The sequence below is a fragment of the Miniopterus natalensis genome, chromosome 11, assembly GCF_054644295.1.
Source record: "Miniopterus natalensis isolate mMinNat1 chromosome 11, mMinNat1.hap1, whole genome shotgun sequence".
Taxonomy (NCBI): Eukaryota; Metazoa; Chordata; class Mammalia; order Chiroptera; family Miniopteridae; genus Miniopterus; species Miniopterus natalensis.
Genome location: NC_142091.1, coordinates 22,204,448 through 22,224,813, shown reverse-complemented (window position 1 = coordinate 22,224,813; position 20,366 = coordinate 22,204,448).

The window sequence follows — 20,366 nt, the reverse complement described above, 5'->3', positions numbered from 1 at the left end:
GAGTCGTTACAACCTGCTCACTTACTGGTTGAGAGGGGAAAAGAAAGAAAGCAATAAAAATAGAAAGCATAAAAAAGATATAACATCTTAGATAATCTCTACACTATCAGTTGGCAATAGCAATTAGGTACTCCAGAGGCACAGGTGGCTGTAGGTATATATCTGAAATTGTCCCTTAGCTTCCCATTAGGGAAATTTCTGATCCTCTATCTTCATATGAAACTAAATCTCTAAAGACATTTAAATAAATGTGTATTTAAACCACAAATCTTATAAACACAGACTACTAAAAGTTAATTTACCATGACATAAATCACAGCTAAATTAATACCAAGAACATTTAAATACAAAAAGGTAAAATATTAAAAATCAAATTGTATATTGTTTCCCAAAAGAGTCAATTCATCATCATGGAAAAATGTAGATAATAATTTCAGTATAAATGTCAAACTCACTTAAATCATGACAAAAGTAAATTTCCTTAGTAATTTCCTGGCCCTTGAGTACATCTGGAGATGATTTTATTAATCAAATAAAACAAATATAGAAAATTAAAAATTTTGAGTACATGTCATTTGTTTTCGTTTTTATTTTTGTTCAAAATATTACAGATGTCCTTTTTTCTCCTGAATGACCCATTCCAACCCACCCCACCCCCCTCCCCAGTCCCTCTCCACACCATTGTCTGTGTCCTCGGGTTGTGCTTATACACACATAAGTTCTTTGGTTAATCTCTCCCCCTTCACCCACCAGCCCTCCTCCATCCCTCTGACATTCGTCAGTCTGGTCCATGCTTCCCTGTCATTGAATCGTTCCTGTCCATCACTTTATTAAGTTCTTTAGATTCCACATAAAAGCCAGATCATGTGATGTTTGTCTTTCTCTGCCTGGCTTATTTCACTTAGCATAATTTTCTCCAGGTCCCTCCATACTATCCCATGTGGTATAAGATCCTTCTTTGTTACAGCTGCATAGTGTTCCATGGTGTGAATGTCCCACAGCTTTTCATCCACTCATTTACTGATGGGCACTGGGGCTGTTTCCAGATCTTAGCTGTTGCAAATTGCACCGCTATGAACATAGGGGTGCATATATTCTTTCAGATTAGTGTTTCAGGATTCTTAGGGTATATTCCTAGAAGTAGGAACACTGGGCCAAAAGGCAGCTCCATTTTTAATTTTTTGAGGAACCTCCATACTGCTTTCCGTAGTGGCTGCCCCAGTCTGCATTCCCACCAGCAGTGCACTAGGATTCCCCTTTCTCCACACCCTCCCCAGCTTTTGTAGTTCGTTGATTTGCTGATGGTGCCATCCTGACAGGTGTGAGGCGACACCTCATTGTTGTTTTAATTTGCATCTCTCTGATGATTAGTGACATTGAGCATTTTCTCATATGTCTCTTGGCCATCCATATGTCCTTTTTGGAGAAGTGTCTATTCAGGTCCTTTGCCCATTTTTTAATTGGGTTGTTTGTCTTCCTCTTGCTAAATAGTATGAGTTCTTTGTACACTTGTCAGATACATCCTTGGCAAATATGTTTCCAGTAAAAAAACAGACCATGAGGTTCCTTTGTATTTTGAGGCTGTTTTCTTTTGCTGTGCAGAAGCTTTTTATTTATTAAAAAAAATTTTTTTTGAAGCTTTTTATTTTGATGTAATCCCATTTATTTTTTCTTTTGTTTCTCTTGCCCTAAGAGATGTATCAGTGAAAATTCCACAACCTAAAATGTCAGTGATTTTACTGCCTATGTTTTCTTCCAGGATTTTTATAGTTTTGTGGCTTACATTTAAACCTTTTATCCATTTTGAGTTTATTATAGGAGCACCGCCCCCAACAGGGAGGGGCTGGTTCAGATTATCATTTGGTTTTAAAGCATTTTATACCTGCAGCACCACGTTTAAATTTTGTAAGTAATGCCATTTTGTTGTAGGTTTCTTTGTAATAGGGTGGAAGAAGGTTTTCAATTATCAGATATTCTTTTACTTTAAGTTAAATAAACTTCTCAAAATTTACATTAGACTACAGAAAAAAAAATCAGCAATGGCTTCAAACATCTGAAGAAAAATTAGCATGAACTAAGAAGTCACTATTCAATCATCCATTAATCAACTACAAGATTAGAATAAATTTATTTTCAATGTTCTAGGTCTCAAAGTATTTATATTTTATTCTTCCATTATCATGACACTAATAAAGGGTATATCAACAAATCTGTTGCAGAAAGTAAAAAAAAGAGTATCTATTATTCAGAAAATAGGAGTTATAGAACAGAAGAGAGGCAAAGGAAATTCTGAGACTGATGATGAAGAAAAGATCTGTGAGGACGCACAATTCCGGGAGAGATTCCTCTAATGGGACAAAGGGCATTGATAGGTTGTCTAATGAATTTGCTAATATTAAAAAGTAATTTTTAGTTCTATGGAAGAGCTTAGAGAAAAATTAATGTAAGTCAACAGAAAATTATATCTAAAATGTGGGATCATTAACTCCAGAAACTAATACTTTGTAGAATAAAGTATACATGATTTCAGGATACTACAGACTCAAGTGAAAATAATAGTATCAAGATAATGTAAACACCGAATGCCATATTAACCAAATATTGTTATAGTTAATTAAGAAGTGTATGCAGGCAGGAGGGCGTGGCTCAGCAGTTGAACATCGACCTAGGATCTAGGAGATCGAGGTTCAATTCCCAGTCAGGGCACATGCCCGGGTTGCGGGCTTGAACCCCAGTCGGGGGCGTGCAGGAGGCAGCCGATCAATGACTCTCTCATCATTGATGTTTCTCTCTCTCCCACTCTACCTTCCTCTTTCTGAAATCAATAAAGATATATTTGTGAATAAATAAATGAAAGAACTATATGCATGTCTGCTGTGGGGGTGGGGGAGGAAAATATTGCATTAGAAAGCAGAATCATCATTCCACAATGTCTAACACTGGAAGGAGTTGGGGTCAAAGAAAATTTTTTAAAAACAAGTTGTGTATAATTATTAAATCCTACTTAGAAAATGTCTAAAATTAACAAGCTATATTAAAAACATGTTATTCAGAAATGTGAAAAAATATCATCATAAGCATTGAAAACAATTTAAAGTGAGTTCCTTTAGTGAATAGAAGTTAAAGTAAGAGGAGAATTCTAATTTGTTGTTTTTTGTTGTTCATACTAGTATTTATCTTCAAACTAGGAGCAGGCATTATTGAATATAAGTAAATATTCAAGTTAAATAAGAGCTGGCACAAATACGATGAATTGTGAACAATTTAAATCTAGTGGGATTTGCGTAGATGTCAATTATAATGTGCATTGTATTTTTCCAAGTGTTTTATAATCACCTATAAATTAATATAAGTATATAAAATATATCAGATGTCTGGGCAGATTCACTGTGCAGAAATTATCAAGACAATTGAAGCTACCTGTGTTTAATAGAAACACTGATATGATAAATCTGTTCATTTGCTTTTCAATATGTAAGCTTTAAGAAATTATACCAATGAAATGTATATTCTTTCTTTTGCAACAAAGAGGAATAAATGTTCCAGTTTCATGTCAAGAAATATTAAATTCCTGAATTACAACTCTTGAATAAGTTATATATTTGGAAGTATATTTTCATTTCAAATTATTAAACCAATTTTGGATTTCTTCATATTAAATAATTATTTATTACTAAGAAATAAGGGTAGAAATCTCAAGCAATTTCTTGATGAAAGAAAATATGTGTCACAGATGTGCTTAAAATGTTTACCATTACTTTTCTACAATCTACAAATCAGAGCAGATGTGTTACAAAACTATTAGGTAAGAAATACTTATTAAAAATCAATCAAGATTTTGTAATTTTAAAATTTGATACATATTTATTAAAAACTTAAGACAAAAATGAAAAAAATCAGCACTTTTGCCTTAAAATTTCATGGTCCAATAAGAGAGACAAAGGCAATGAGGAAATAAGATGATTGCTGTAGATACCTGCAGTCAGGATGAAAAGGAATCACATAGAAAGATTTACCAATCTGGCATCAATTCTTCAAGGCAGGTTTTATAAAGTAATTGATTTTCAGTTGCTTTCTAAATAGCGAATAGGTGTCAGCTTGAAAAAAGATCACAGAAAGAGCCCTCTGTTTTCTTCATTAAGTTTTATTTAAAATTTCTACTATTTCCACAACCACTACTTCTTAATGCTTTTAAATTAAATTGGCATAGAACATTGGCTCACCAGTTTGTTAATCAGATTAGCCCAGTGATTTCATTTGAGAATTATGTAATAACCAGAGATAAGTAGATGATTATAATTAAACATTAACCTTAAAATAATGAATCCACTATACAGGTACACAATTAACTAGTATAATGCTTTTATAAAATAGTCTCCATGGAAAGTTATTTTTTTCCAAGACTTTACAGCTCAGAAATACATATAAATATGATACCTTAAGGCTTCTCAAATACTTATTATCTATAATGTTAATGTTAGAGTATATATATATGTTAAATATATACATATATACACACATATACACCATATATATATATGTTTACATGGGACGTTTGGGGCTATATACATATACATAATATATTATTGCACTTTGGATATTTTTTATATATAGATATATACAGGGTGGGGAAAAAGTAGGTTTACAGCTGTTCATATGGAAAAAAATACAATAATTATTAATACAAAAATAAACTTTCATGTACTCACAACTGTAAATTTATTTTTGCCCCACCCTGAATACAGACTGTAAGGTAAGAGGAGTCTTATTTAATGATGTGTTCCCAGTGTCTAGCATAGTTTTGACTATCTTAGTATTAATTTTAACATTTTATTTTTGCTAGAATGAATAAAAAATACAAAAGTCATCCACTAAAATTCAATTAGCGATCTTCATTATTCATTATAAAGAGAGTAAACTGAATGATTTACTCAAAAAGATTCACCATTATGTCTGACTTTTAACTTGATGTTAAAACAGAACTCTTTTGTCTCATTTTCAAGTGGAGATCTGAGATAAATAGATAATAGATATAAAATTCCAAAGTGGGGCCTACTCTGATGGCTTAACATTTGTAACCAACAATTCCTGGAGCTCAAAAGATTGTTGTGTGACTCACGTTTAAGAACTAGAACTAGGGAGTTAGTGACTAAGATGTTTTCTGATGCCCTGATGAGGTTTAATGCTCCATAGGGTTTAGCCTAGGTTCCCAATACTTGTTTTGAAAAAAGATGTCATGAAACAAGTGTAGGTCATGTGTGAAAGAAGTTTTAATTATCTTGGATAATGTCAAGAGGGCTACTTGGAGAGGCCAGGAGAGGCCAAGAGAGAGTGAAACGCTGCATTCGCCCGGGGTGAGCAAGAGGCCTTAAGGGGCCAGCTGGAGGGCCAGCAGCAAGGGACTGAAGCGGGGAGGTCCCACAGTGGCGAAATTCCCACATCCCAACCTTGGAGCACAAACTAAAGTGGATCCTACCTCTTCAACCAGTGTCTTCTTTTCAGTAAAGCTTAATGATCTTAATTTTTGAAATGAAATATAAGTCATAATGATGATTTAATATCCCCATTCAAATGTTGGTAATAGTTCATACACTGTTACATCGATATTGCTTCCTACACGTTTTCTATGAGAAAGACTCAGTCTGAACTGGCATTATCTATACTTTACACAAATCTATATTGTGCCATATAATACCATTGCTTAAAATTCTTCAGTTTCCCGATCAACACACAATAAAATTCGAATTCCTTACAAAGCCTTCTGTGATCTTATGCCTGCCTTTTCCTTTAATAGGTCCTAATTCTCTTCTGTCACCTTGAGTTTTTTAGTGCCTCCAAAATTGCCTTCTTTCATTTTAATATTTTCCTACCTTTATAACACTTCCCTTCTAACACTAACTACAAAACCTGAAATGATACCTTCTTCATTTTTTCAACTTAAATCCCATTGGGACTTTGCTAACCCCAAAATAAAAACATGTCAGCTCTCCTCTACTTATTCTGTGTTTTACACCTTTACATGTGTTTTTCTTAACAGCACTTATCCTACCCTATGGTTTTTACCGTGTTTTTCTATTTGATTTTTTTTTTTTCTGTTTCCCTCCACTGGAATACAAACCTGATGAAAACACACATTCTGAATATATTGTTCACCATTTGTTCTCTAACACTTAGTAATGAGCATTCACTTAATAAATGTTCTTGAAATTAATGGAGATGAAGAGTGAAGAAAGGAAAGAAAGGAGGGAGGGAGAAAGGAAGGAAGGAGGGAGGGGAAATCTATGATCTTAGAAAGCTCTTGTAATACCTTGGTGATCCTGTCAAAGTAGAAACTATTAGAATGTTATTTTTACAATAATGATTAATAAAACTCAAAAAGCCATTAAAGTGATAAAAGCCACTGTATAAAATTAATCATTTCCAATGTCAGAATAATTTTTCCTAATCCCTGCAAATTTCCACACTATTTTTGTGACAAGAGATATGGAATAGAATTACTTGAAAATAAAAATCAATTACATTTCATACATGGAGAACTTGAGGTCGGGTAGACTAGAACTCTATTTTTTTCTCAGTGATATTTATATAGTATAAATGCCTTGTATTGTTATTTCAGATATTTCAGATTTATTACACAGTGTTATACTAAATACTTAAAATTCTCAATATTATTAACTACAAACCCTAAACTTAGGTCCTGAGGCTTTTCTACATCTCTTTCATAATGATCTTTCAATGTTGTTTGTAGAAAAAAAATAGACATACTGTGACTTTTTTCTCTTTTTCTAACTAACAAGTTTGTCTTTTTAAAAAAGCATGAGTCAAAGAAGGCAACTGCGTTTGCTTTCAGTAATTCATAGACGTCTCCCTTAAGCCTGCAATTGGGGAGTGTACACGGCACACGGAATCTTTATCTTTGCCATTGTTTTCATAAATTAAGTGATTAACATATGGAGGTCTGGTTCACCAGAGGTGGTTTAGAAGATAAACATCTCATTTGATTTTGATCCAAGTCTTAACTGAGTTCTATAGGGACTATCCTTTTAGTCATAAAAATTAAAAAAAATTACATATTTATCTGTTATAAAGAGAAAAAGAATTGTGTTCCCATTATAATAGGAAGGGCATGCATATTAGTCAGTCATCGCATTCTATATGATCCATTTATAAGCTATAAGGATTCAAAGCATTTTTGTCATGCCCTGTGAAGAAGTTATTGTATAATTAATATAATACTATGCTTTATGTATATTAATATAATACCATACTTGAGAATTTGCCGAGGACTAAGATATACAAAATATTTTGAGTAATAAAGTTTAAAACACTGTGGGAGTTTCAAAGGAATTATTTGATGCAGAATATGCCAGCGTTTCAGGTCAAAATTTCCTTGTGTAGTTTATTTGATTTTAATTAGGGCAACATAGTTGGTACACACTATTATTATCAGAATACAGAATTACAGGATAGAGAGAAGGTTAAGATCAAAATGAGCTGTGATAATAAGAAAGCTTCTATGGCTGAACTGACATATGCTAAATATTGAAATAGACATAAAATTTGGAATTGTAGAAATGAGAGGAGAGAGCAATCCAAGCCTGAGGGTGTGAGCATAAGATATAGGCTAGTGAAAAAGACACCTCTATTAGTCTAAGTGAATAAAATATTAATAATCAATATTGCAAATGTGATTTTTATACCCTTAACAGTTATGACCTTGTAAAAGTGACACAAAGTGATTACTAATGACAAATGATACAGGCAATATTAATAGTATTTATTTCACTTGGAAGGCAATTATCAATGGTGATTAAGGTTTAAGTAATTAAACCAAAGCTAAATTATATTGATTTAACTAATACTAATGAACTATTAATTTATTCTTAAACACATCTTATTGAATGTCTTTGTGGACCAGTGAAGTGGACCTAAATTAGGCACTCAGGGTGCAAAGGTGAGGAAGACATACTGCTCAGGTTTAAACATAGTACACATTCCGTTATTCTGTTAAGAAAGGTAAATACATAAACATGTACATTATGAAACAATGTAATGCTTTCAGAGGGAGATAAAGAGGCTGGGTCATGATAAGAAGGATATCTGCATGGTTCCAAAGTGTTTCATAAGAGATGGCTAATCACTTGAAAGGGTAAATAAAATAGTAAAACTACAGTGGAGAAAATAAGAAACACTTTGATCTGGGTAATTAGTTAATAGAGGTGCATTATGTGCCCCCAGCCATGGTATCTATAAAAGGGCACAATAACATCACTTATGTAATATTACAGCCTGGTATATTATCCACACAGTAGAGAAGAAGTATAGAAAGGCTGAATAAATGGCCCAAGAGTACACAGGTAGAAAGCGTCAGGACTAAAGTTAAAACTCAAGTATGAGCATCTTCAAGTCTGTGTTTTGTTCTTATTTTTTTAATTAAACGTATTGGGGTGACATTGGTTAATAAGAATATGTAGGTTTCAATTGAACATTTCTGTTATACATGATCTGCATATTTCATTGTGTTCCCACCACCCAAAGTCATATCATCTTCCATCACCATATATTTGGCCCCCTTTGTACGCACCCAACCTCCTTCCCTCTGGTAACCACCATACTGTTGTTTGTGTCTATGTTTTTGTTTGTTTATCTTGTTTGTTCATTTGTTGATTTCCATTTTATATCCCACATATGAGTGAAATCATGTGGTTCTTGGCTTTTTGAGACTGACGTATTTCAGTTAGCATGATATTCTCAAGGTCTAACCATGGTGCGGCAATTGGCAGTGTTTCATTTTCCTTATGGCCGAGTAGTACTCCACGGTATATCTGTACCTCGTTCTCTTGGAAGGACACTTCAGTTGTTGCCATGCCTTGGCCACCGTGAATAGTGGGGCAATGAACATAGGGGTGCATATGTCTCCTGCCTTGTGTGTATGTGTGTGTTCTACTTTGTTCTAATCTTTAACGTATTACAAGGTCCTTAGAAAGAGAAAGGCTTCATATATAATACATTATGGTATGCCTACCTTGCACAGAATAAAACCAATTAAGAATGTATAAAGTAGGAAAATATCATATAAGTGAAAAAATACACTATTTTATATTAACTTTAGACTCTTTTCAATAATTACTACATTGCTTAATAGAACAATAGGAGAATCAAAATAGTAAGTTCTAAATAAAATTAATACAGAATTTCCCACATAAGGAAAAAGTGGGGAAAAAAAAAATCTAGAATTAGTGGGCTTTTTAGTGGACTTGTTGTCAAAATGTCATATAGGCTTAATGCATTTAGTTTCCTGACGTCTTACTTCACCAAATTCAGAGTGTAACCAGTAGAAACCAAGAAAACATAAATGTTTTTCTGTCTCTGCAGTGTATAAAAGAGATTAAAGGTGCACTATTCAGTTTTCATTTCTACTCCAGCTCAACCACTCAGGCCAGGCTTATTTGTAGAGATGACCATTTTCAATAGAATTCTCCAATGATGACCCAGCATATTTATTTTTCAATTGTTATAGAGAATCTAGAGCTTACTTTAGATTTTCCGTTTTTCAGTTATGACTAAAACATTAAACTGACAGGCTGTTTCTTCTTCCTTTTTTCTTCATGAGTTTACTATTTGTAAATCTCTGTCACTTACAAACAGACAACTCTGATGACAAATATCTGGTCACTAGTGTTCAGATTTCTCACTGAGCTCTGTTTGAAAACAACTGAAGTCCTGAACCCTTTGCACACAGAATATAAATTATAGAAATGAACTAGGAAAAGAGGTATTTTAAGAATGATAGATGTACTGGAACATGGACACTGTAAGTTAAAATCCAACTTTGTCACTAGACACTCATAGATACCATTCAGCTTTTTAAAAAATAAGTATTACTAGAGAAATACTTAGGTGAGTAAATCTATTGAACACTCTGACTTCTACAATCATAGCGTAGCAGGAATTTTATCATAGTCACCTGTAATCTTTTTATCAGTAGCCTCAACAGGTCTGATTTTTTACCATGATGAAAGAGAGAGAGCAACATTTGATCTACTTACTAGAATTATAAAATTTTCAATGCCTAAATATGTATTAGAGCTTGTCAAATGTATGATATTTGATATAATTAATTTTGATATTTATTTTGTTAAAATAATTGCCCATCACTAAAATAAAATAAAAATGCTTGCTAACATGGAATACAATGAATACTTTTTGAATAAAAGAACACTGGCCCAAAATATTGCTTTCTATAATGCATTCAGAAAGAGTATTGTTTCCTCAATACTAAGCTATATTTATCTCAAGATTCTGTGTTAAAAGAACTTAAAATTATAATTTTATCACATCACTCATAGGGTGAGAATAGTTGCAAGTAAAGCCACTGTCAGTGCAAACTGTGATCTCATCACCACCTGCATAAAAGGTGATTTGTTTTTCACTTAATTAAATAGCAAGTATTCTCACGTGTCTAAGTGCATCAATACCTTTTGTTCCCAAGAATCACCTGGAGTAATTCCCCGTATCTCATGCTGCCTTCCAAATTGGTAATATTGTCATTAGTCAAAGTTTTTGGATGTATACCACCTGTCTTTTTATCTGCAACTTTTATAAAACATGTATGAAGTACTCTGCTGCTTGAAAGAGGTTGGTATGAATATTTCTAATGCCCTAGGTATCGTCCTCATCAATAAAGCCTGATAAACACATCTTAGTAAGATTTGAACCTATGGCAACTGCTAGTATTATTTCCAAATTGCATTAATGATATAAATTGTGGTATATATAAATAATTGTATCTCTCATCCAGGACTGTTCTCACAGTAGTATGTTCAGTGCAACAGACATTTAGCAGCTCAGTTGGCCAGTAAAAGAAAAATGAGAATTCTACAGTTTTAAACTGTAATGTTCCCCAAATATACTTTGTACTTCAGCATTTCAATTGTATTAATGAAGTCTCCGAATATACAGTGCAGTTAATCAATGTGCATTTACTTGAAAATTAATATTTTTCTCATATCACTCTTCTAAAACTGTTTCGGTCAAAGTCACCAACATTTCACATGTTGCCAAGTGAAACTGTTAAATATGAACTGTGAATTCATTTGATTTATCAGAAGCTTTTGAGGGTTGATTACTCTCCTAGCTTTTCTCCCCCCTTCCTCCGTTACTGCTCTCTGCTTTTCTCTTTGATTTCCTAACTCCGGGGTGTTCTCATGGCTCAGTCTTTACCCTTTTCGCCTGAAGATCTCCTCTAATCCCATGCTTTAAATACCATTTATACATCACTCACACACAGACACACACAGTTTTTGTTTTTTCCAAAGAATTCTTTGATAATATCTAAGGTATTTAGCACTTTGATATCGAACAACTAAAGTTTATTCCTTGCTCATGCAAAGCCAACTTACTGGTTTGGGTGACTCAGCAGGGAAGCTTCGGTCCGTGGGCAGGCCTAGACGCCCGGATTGTTTCTGTCTTAAAACACCTCCGTAATATCACATGACCCCCACAGTTCCCAGAAGGAGGCCGGGCAACTGAACGCAGTCAATTACTTTCAGGTGGAACAAATTATTCCCACCCACATTTACTTTGCCAAAGTCAGTCACATGGCCATGCCCAACTTCTGTTGATGGGGAAGTAAAACCTCCTGTGTGACTGGAGCCATAGAGCGAGATAGCGATGAACAGGAGAAATGCCTACCAAAGATGCTTCTGTTAAAGGGGTTTCTTTGATTAAGGTTTCATATGTTTTAGATGTAAAATGCTTAGAACAGTACCCGGCACAAATTAAACACAACTATTTGTCAGTATTTATTATGACTTGGGACAAACAATCATATATTTTAGGTGAAGAGCTGAGGAAACACTCAGGATAAAATTCCAGCTAGTGAGTGAGCATTACAGAATGAAGAACTGTCAGTCAAGAGAGGAAAGCCATAGGTTAGCATTTGTAGGGGAAAACACATAGGACTGACTTCAAGGAGAGAGGACATTTCTGAAGTGGTGGCTATAGAAGGAAGAAAATTTTTAAACTGAAAAAACAAGAGACTAGCCCCTAAACATAAGAGAATAAATACTCTTCCCTGACAATCTAGTACTATAGCTAAATCCATTAAAATCAGATGTTAGGAAGAAATATATTCTTGTAATCTGTAGTAAGATATTATGAGACAGTATGAATGAACAGCATTTACTTCAACTTCCATTGATTATTATAAAGTACACATTATTAATAGGTAATAATGCAGTAATTATAAAAGAGATGAACAGACAGGGATAGAAATTTCTGGCTTCATAAAATAAAAGAGACCTTAGTCTTCTATTCTGCAAATAGGTGAGACCTGTAAAAATATTTGCTAATATATGTATGAAAGTAATTCACAAGGGAGATGGATAACAAAAATAACATTAAAATTTATAAAAATTAATAGTCAATTAATCAAGGTAAATTATATAAAATGATTGCCTGATTTCATGAAGAGCTTGCGTTTAGTGTCTTTACCTCCATTCATATGGATATTATGAGGCATTTATCCTTAGAAAGCAAACTATTCAACCCAATTATATAATCAAGATATCCTTGGCCCTGGCTGGTGTGGCTGAATGGTTAGAGTGTCGGCCCACTCACTGAAAGGTTTGATTCCTGGTCAAGGGCACATACCTGGGTTGCAGGTTCAATCCCCTGCAGGTTGGGCACTTGCAGGAGGCAACCAATCCATGTGTCTCTCTCACACTGTACCATTCTCCATTCTCATTTTTCATCAGGAGACTGACTCAACAGACCTGTTCTTGGTTTTCACTTGGGAAACTGAAGGAACTGGGAAGAAATGGCAGAGTTGAAATCATGTAACATAGAGACATCATTCCTCTGGTTCTAACTCCTATCAGGCAAATCACAGAGCTATTTTCTTTTTACAAAACTATAGCCTCCTCTTGCCTTTCTGGTATAAGGAGCTAAAGGCTACATTTTTTTTTTACAGGCTTACAAGCTACTAATATAGCAGTCATGTATTGACATATTTGTGTGTGTGTTTACGTGTGCTCCTGTGTGTGTGTATGCCTAATTCTTAATCCTCGTAAACTTTCAAAAAGCATTCATATAAAAAAGGGGCCAGGTAAAAATAGCCATAAATAGGAGAAAACCTAAAAATTTCCATCTACATATAATAGAGAAATAAATACAGGGTGGGGCAAAAGTAAGTTTACAGTTGTTCCTATGGAAAATATTGCGATAATTAATAAGTAGTAAAACAAGAACAAACTCTGTTTCATGTACTCACAACTGTAAGCCTACTTTTGCCCCACCCTGTGTATCAAGATGATTTTACCGAGTTTTCTGACTGGATTGTGGCCTTCAGTGAGGGGGGGGGGTCAAGCAGTGATGACGTGGCAGAGAATAAGCATTCTGGTCCCAGCCTACTGTGATTCTTCAGTTTCTACCTCTGCTCCAAATGACTGAACTCAACCAGAAGCTGGAGGTGGAAGAACATGTTGATACAGTCCACGCAGGGCAGCCTAACCTAGGAACAGGGCAGGGTGGTAAAGAGTGAAGATTAGCACTAGAGGGGCAAAAGACAGATACTCAGCCTATATACCAAAAAGAAAATTGAAGTTGGTGTGACACATATTACTAAATGTTAACTAAAATCACATTTCTATTTACCTGCGCGCACAGGTAAACTACATTTCCCAGGCTCCCTTCATGTGACCATCTGCCCTTGCCAGATTGAACAAATAAAAATACTGGAGATCCAGTGAAATTTGAAATTTTAAAAATTATATTTTTAGTATAAGTATGTTCCACAAAATAATTGGGACATACATAATTATACCAAAAAAGTATTTATTATTTATCTAAAATACAAATATAACTGGGTGTCCTGCATTTTATCTTACAGTGGCTGGTAAATAGGCTCTCTGTAAAATAAGTAAATTAATGATACTAGTAATAATAATAATGATAATAATAATAACTTGCATTTGTATAGTTTGCCCATCTTTGTGGTTTAAATTGTCTAACTAACTTCAAAGTACCAACTTGGCCCGGCCGGGCGTGGCTCAGCAGTTGAGCATCGACCCAGGATCCAGGTGATCAGGGTTTGATTCCCGGTCAGGGCACATGCCCGGGCTGCGGGCTCGATCCCCAGTCGGGGGCGTGCAGGAGGCAGCCGATCAATGACTCTCTCATCATTAATGTTTCTATCTCTCTCTCTCCTTCTCCCGCCCTCTCTCTGAATCAATAAAGATATATTTTTAAAAAAATTACCAACTTGAGCTGAACACAGAGTTGGAAAGAGTCATGCACAATCAGCTCTCGTGAGCAGCTTCAGCACAAACTGTATATAAATATATTTATATATGACTTTTAAACCTCTCACTTGAAGAAACACCTCACACACAACCCTCCATTCCCTTTTCTTCTTCTTTTTTTTTTTTTATTTTAAATATCTTTATTGATTTCAGAGAGAGGAAAGGAGAGGGAGAGAGAGATAGAAACATCAATGATGAGAGAGTCATTGATCGAGCCCACAACCCAGGCATGTGCCCTGACCGGGAATCGAACCCCGATCTTCTAGATCCCAGGTCGACACTCAACCGCTGAGCCACGCCCGGCCGGGCCCTTTTCTTCTTTTTGCTCACAGAACTGTAATCAAAGCCTCAGGATAACTTTGGGAGCCATGAGGAGAAGACAGAAAACATCCCCAAAATGGAAGGTGCCATAGTCCTATGTCATCTCTGCCGGCGAGCTGCGAGATCAGGGACACCTGCCTTGAAATGTATTTCAATTGTGTGAAGCCACTTATATTGATCCATTAGAGCAGCTAGAATTTATGTTAATTTGTAAGCAAGTTTTGTCATATGGATCATGACATAAGCAAATATTAGTGACCAAACTAAAAATATCACTATTCTATTTATCATTCAAAGGAGTTACTAAACATTAATCAAACTAGAAGCACTGTCCTACATACAGAGAACGCAACAGCATTCGCCTTAGAGATTTTAGAAAGTTGAGAGAGTTATGAAAGCTTTAAAAAAAGAAACACATAACCATCAACTATGGAAGAGTTAGGGAAGCGCAGCACTTTAGAAGCATATTGAAGAACTGAATGGCAGGACACTTAATACTTTGTGTCTTTCTGCTTACTGTTAATATGCCTGGCATGCTATCCTCACTTTTCTGCCTGTCAGACTGCTGATCATTATTCAAGGCCTAACTCAAACACTATCCCTGTGCTTGCCAAATATATTTCTTTTCATACTTTCTATTTCGAGCAAACCTCACCTATCACTCTCCTGTAATTATTTCTTTCCATATTTATACTTTTCACTGACGATTGTATCCTTTTGGAACTAGACCCTGATATATTTTTCTCTATATTGTCCTCAGGGTCCCTAAAATTAGTTGTGCACATGATATTTATGACTAATCTCTATTGCCTCTATTTTGTATGAAGTAGTTTACTCCAGGTTTTCAGTTATGTAGCCATAGCTGTCTTCATAATTATTCCCAGGAAGCCAGGTCTCCTTTAGAAATAAGATTCCATGAGGCTGGCTATGGTATGTAAGATTTTCGAAGATGTTTCCGTGTTTGTCCTTCCTGTCCGCACTAGTCCAAATACGTGAATGAAGAAACAATACATGGAGTTATTGAATGCAGTCCTGTGGCAACCATGCATTTCCCTCTGAGTTATACATAATACTGTGGGCTGTTTCTTATTTTGATTCCTCCCAAGACCTAGCATAGTGCCCTCTGCATTTAAATATGAAATAGGGTGTCAGACAACCTTCCTCCTGCCCCCTATTTGTGCAATGCTTTGCTAACATAATCAATGGGAGTCAAGTTACAAAAGAAGCCCTGAGAATTTTCCATTGATGCCAGTCATCTCCGTTGGCAGAGCCTGGCAGAATTTGCTATTCTCCCTGCTTTGTATGAGCATCTTCCCCAGGTTTCTGATGGGTTCACTGCTTTGATTGCTGCTCTCTAGTCTGTTCCAGCTGCTACTTCCTTATGTCCCAGTAGACAAGCCACGATACCGTGCCACTTTAATTTCTGCTTTAGTGCCCTTAATCTGCTTCTCTGATTTACCAGCCAGGCTTTAGCTCATCCATAGGGAACCTGCTAGGGAATTCAGCCACCACACATGTGGCCAGCCTGGTGATGATGGGATGCTTCCAGAAATAAGGTGAAAGAGCTCATGGAATTGAGGTCAAAACCTCCTTCATTTCTCCTGATGGTTAATTGTGTTTTTAGAGGAGGAATGTGAGTTATAGCATGCTATTGTTCACAGGATCAGAGTCAGAAATCAAAAGAGTTTCTAACACAGAAATCTCTAGCTTCATTACAAGGTCAAACTAAGGCCACAACCCACCTGCACAGGTTTTCAGTGCCCTACGCCTATTCATGGCAGGTGTTTATTCTGTCAGATTAGGATATAGCTACGCTGTAACCTTATCATCTACTTCAGATGCCAAATTTTTTCTGAAGGTGACAAGCTCTTCTTGCAGAGCGCCTGCACTGATCCTAGCCTTAGCTAATTGAAAAAGTTCTATGGGCTTGTTACACCTGATTGAGCTTTATATATAATGCTGCCAATACATGGCTGAGCATTCAATTAAAAAATGTTGCTTCTTTTGATGACAGAGGGTGAACTCTTAACTGATGGATTCAAACACAGATTTTCTGACTGATAAAATTGTATATTTATCTTACATACATATTTTCACTCCAAAGACAAGCACCTTTTTCATGACTCATGATTCTCAAGATTAGTTATTGTTTCTTTGATATATAATGATAATATTTATACTTCATCAATGCTTAAAAATAAGTATTCTCTTTTGAAATATAAGTAGAATCTTGTTAGTGAGTTGCTTTATCTCTAATCCACATAATTTCTGGAAGAAGAAGAAAAAAGAAAGAAACATTTCATCTTTAGCAAGATTTCCTCCCAAACATGTATCTTAAAGATTCTCAGATTTTTATTTTTATTTTTCAGATCTGGGCTTTTATCCTTAAAGAAACCCTACTAATAAAGGAACCCTCTAATTCTATAATTATGATTTTTTTTAAAGAACTTATTATACCTAATGGTTTTTCCCCTTATTTCCTGCTTATGTTTTCTATTAAAGAAGACCTGGAACTGTTTCTGTACTTTGTCTAATGCATCAGTTATAGAAAGAAAATTGTACCTTAAGTTTAGTGATATTCCTGCAGGACATGAGGAAACTGATATTTTTCAAGCCTCTGATAATTTAATGTTAGGATATGGTAAGATGCAGGTACATGCTAACAGCAAAAAAGTTAATCTTCTAAAAATGCTTTTCAAACATTATTTTCCATCTGGGTATCAGTTCTTCATGTCATTCTATGCGAAAGTGTAAAAATGAATGAACATAAAAGACAAGTCTTTGTTCAAAGGCAATGAAGATACAGAAACCTCCAAGCTAAGCCCTCTACTAACATTCTTATACTAATGTCGCAGCTTCCCTCACTGTGTCATACAAACACACACATGTATTTTATCTCTTTCTGGATCTACTTATCTATAATGTATAATCAAATGCAAAGCACAGAGCTAGAGAATCATGAAATACCATCAATAAAAAGCTATTTCAGCCATCACTTTAAAAAGTAGTTATTACATGAGAGAGAAAAATGTCTTAAAAGAAAATAATAGGACTTTCAAGAATGCTGGTACAAAGAAAAAAATCCATAGTATGGAACAATAATAGGCTTAGGTAGGCACAATATCTTTGATCTGATAGCTTGTTATTTGTATCAGTGGTAATGCAAATACTAGAGCAGTTAAATGTTCTGTGATTGTAGGTTTTATCATATTGATGATTTTCAGAATTTTCCACATTTGAATCTGGGGTTATAATTCCTTTCTTCTTACAATCTCATTATATCTCTACTTTGCATAATCTGTTTTATTTGTAATTTCTTCTGAGTAACTATTTTTCAACTTATTATGCCTTGCAATTAAAGTTTTACCCTAGGAAAAAATGTTTTATTCATTTTTATATCAATGTCTTATCATATTTCTACAGATACTTAACAAATGTGCATTAACATAGCTATATATGACCTACCAAACATTTCAGAATAATTTGTAATAACTAAGACAAATACATAATATGACATATTTATTAAACACAATGTGACTGGAGCAAAAAACACTTTTTTTTTCTAATCCTCACAATAGATGAATATTTTTGACTAAAATTATGGACAATTACATAATTTTACAGGGCTTAAGTGACATGCCAATAGCCATATAACTAATATATATTTTAGCTCAAGTTTAGCTCTTAAGTTTAATTATTAAGTCATAATTACATACAAATTTGTGGCATTTCCTGGTTGCTGTTTAATATCAATAAGATTATATAAAAAGGTCTATATACAAGGTGTCCCAAAAAATATATACACCCTTTAACAGCTGATAGCTCAATTTGAAAGTGAAATGTATTTTAATAAACACTGCCTTTATAATTATTCAAAGTGTGTGTATAAATTTTGGGGGGGATACCCTTTATATCTTTAAATCACAATAAGCTTTTGTTTAATACCCAAAAGATATGGTTAACAGAGAAGAAATAATGCAGTGCACTCATCAGGATTGTTTCTTATGTAATTAACTATTTCACTGGCTGGTGGGGAGAAAAGTAAGGGGCACATTGCAAGAAACTTACAGTCCAGCTTTAGCCCGATTTCTGCTTGAGGTTAACATTTACTTTATTTTTATTGTTTACACTATTACAGATGTCCCCATTTTCCCCTTCTTTGCCCCCATCCCCCCTCTGCCTTCCTACCCCCTTCGCTCTGGCCACACCACACTGCTGTGTCTATAGGTTATGCATATATGTTCTCTGGCTAATCTCTTCACCTTTCATCCAGCTCCCCTCTGACAGCTGTCACTCTGTCTCGTGTATCCATGCCTCTGTTCCTATTTTGTTCATCAGTTTATTTTGTTCATTAGATTCCACATATAAGTGAGATCATGTGATATTTGTCTTAGAACCAACTGGCGTATTTCACTTAGCATAATACTTTCCAGGTCCCTCCATGCTGTCCCAAGTGGTAAGGTTTCATTCTTTTTAATGGCCAAGTAATATACCCAGAAGTGGCATCACTGGGTCAAAAGGCAGCTCCATTTTTAATTTTTTGAGGAAACTCCATGCTGTTTTCCCCAGTGGCTCCATCAATCTACATTCCCACCAGCAGTACACGAGGGTTGTCTTTTCTCTGCATCCTTCCCAACACTTGTTTTCAATTTATTGATGACAGCCATTCCGAGAGGTATCAAGTAATATCTAACTGTAGTTTTAATTTGCATCTCTCTGATGATTAGTGACATTGAGCATCTTTTCCTATGTCTATTGATCCTCTGTATGTCCTCTTTGTATTCTTAAGTATTTTATTCTTTTTGATGTTATTATAAATGCAATTTTCTTAATTTAATTTTTATTTCCAGGTCAGCATATTCTCATATATTATTCTTGTATCCTACAACTTTGCTGAACATGTTTATAAGGTATAGTAGGTTTTTGGTGAATTCTTAAGGGTTTTCTGTATATAAAGTCATGTCAACTACAAATTGATATAGTAATTTCTTATAAGGAAGGAAAAGAGAATAAGTTGTCAACACAGCAGGAGCTAAAATCACAAAAGGCCTTGATAGCCAGCCTGGACTGATGTAAAGTAGTTATCATGCATGAAGTAGTGTCTATTTAAACAAACTGCTTTGTTTATGAATCTTTTTGTGGTAAAAAATATCATTACTGCTACTTACCATATAAGGAAATTTGAGGCACAGAAAGTTTAAGGACGTTGGCAAAGACTAAAAAGCTATTAAGGAGCAAAACTGGAGTTTTAAAGGAAAGTCTTTATCCTATAGCCAATAATATTAACTATTCTATAGTTCTGACTTGAAGTGGTTTCCATTTTGGCAGCTTAATCAATATCAATTTATAATAATTCTAATACTTAGACCAGCTTCTTAACATCATTCTCTGAATTGAAGAGAGCAGTGGTAAAGTAAGCTTCAGACTATACTGAAATAAATTTAATTTAAGGAACTCAATAATAGAGGAAAAAGCAGGCTATTAAGAATCAGAATTTAAAATTTCTGAAGCCACGATATGTGAAGAATTATTCTTTATTGCAATATAGTCAACATGCAATAAAATGTACTGATATTAATGGCTGAGTTGAAAGTTTTGACGCTGGAGTAATCACTACCCAAAATAAAATATAAAACATTTCCAAACCCTGCTCCCAAAGGCTTTGCTCTCCCCTCAGGCAATCCCATATGCAGTTATTTCCTATGTCCCCCATCCACACTCATATCTCTATACTCCAGTATT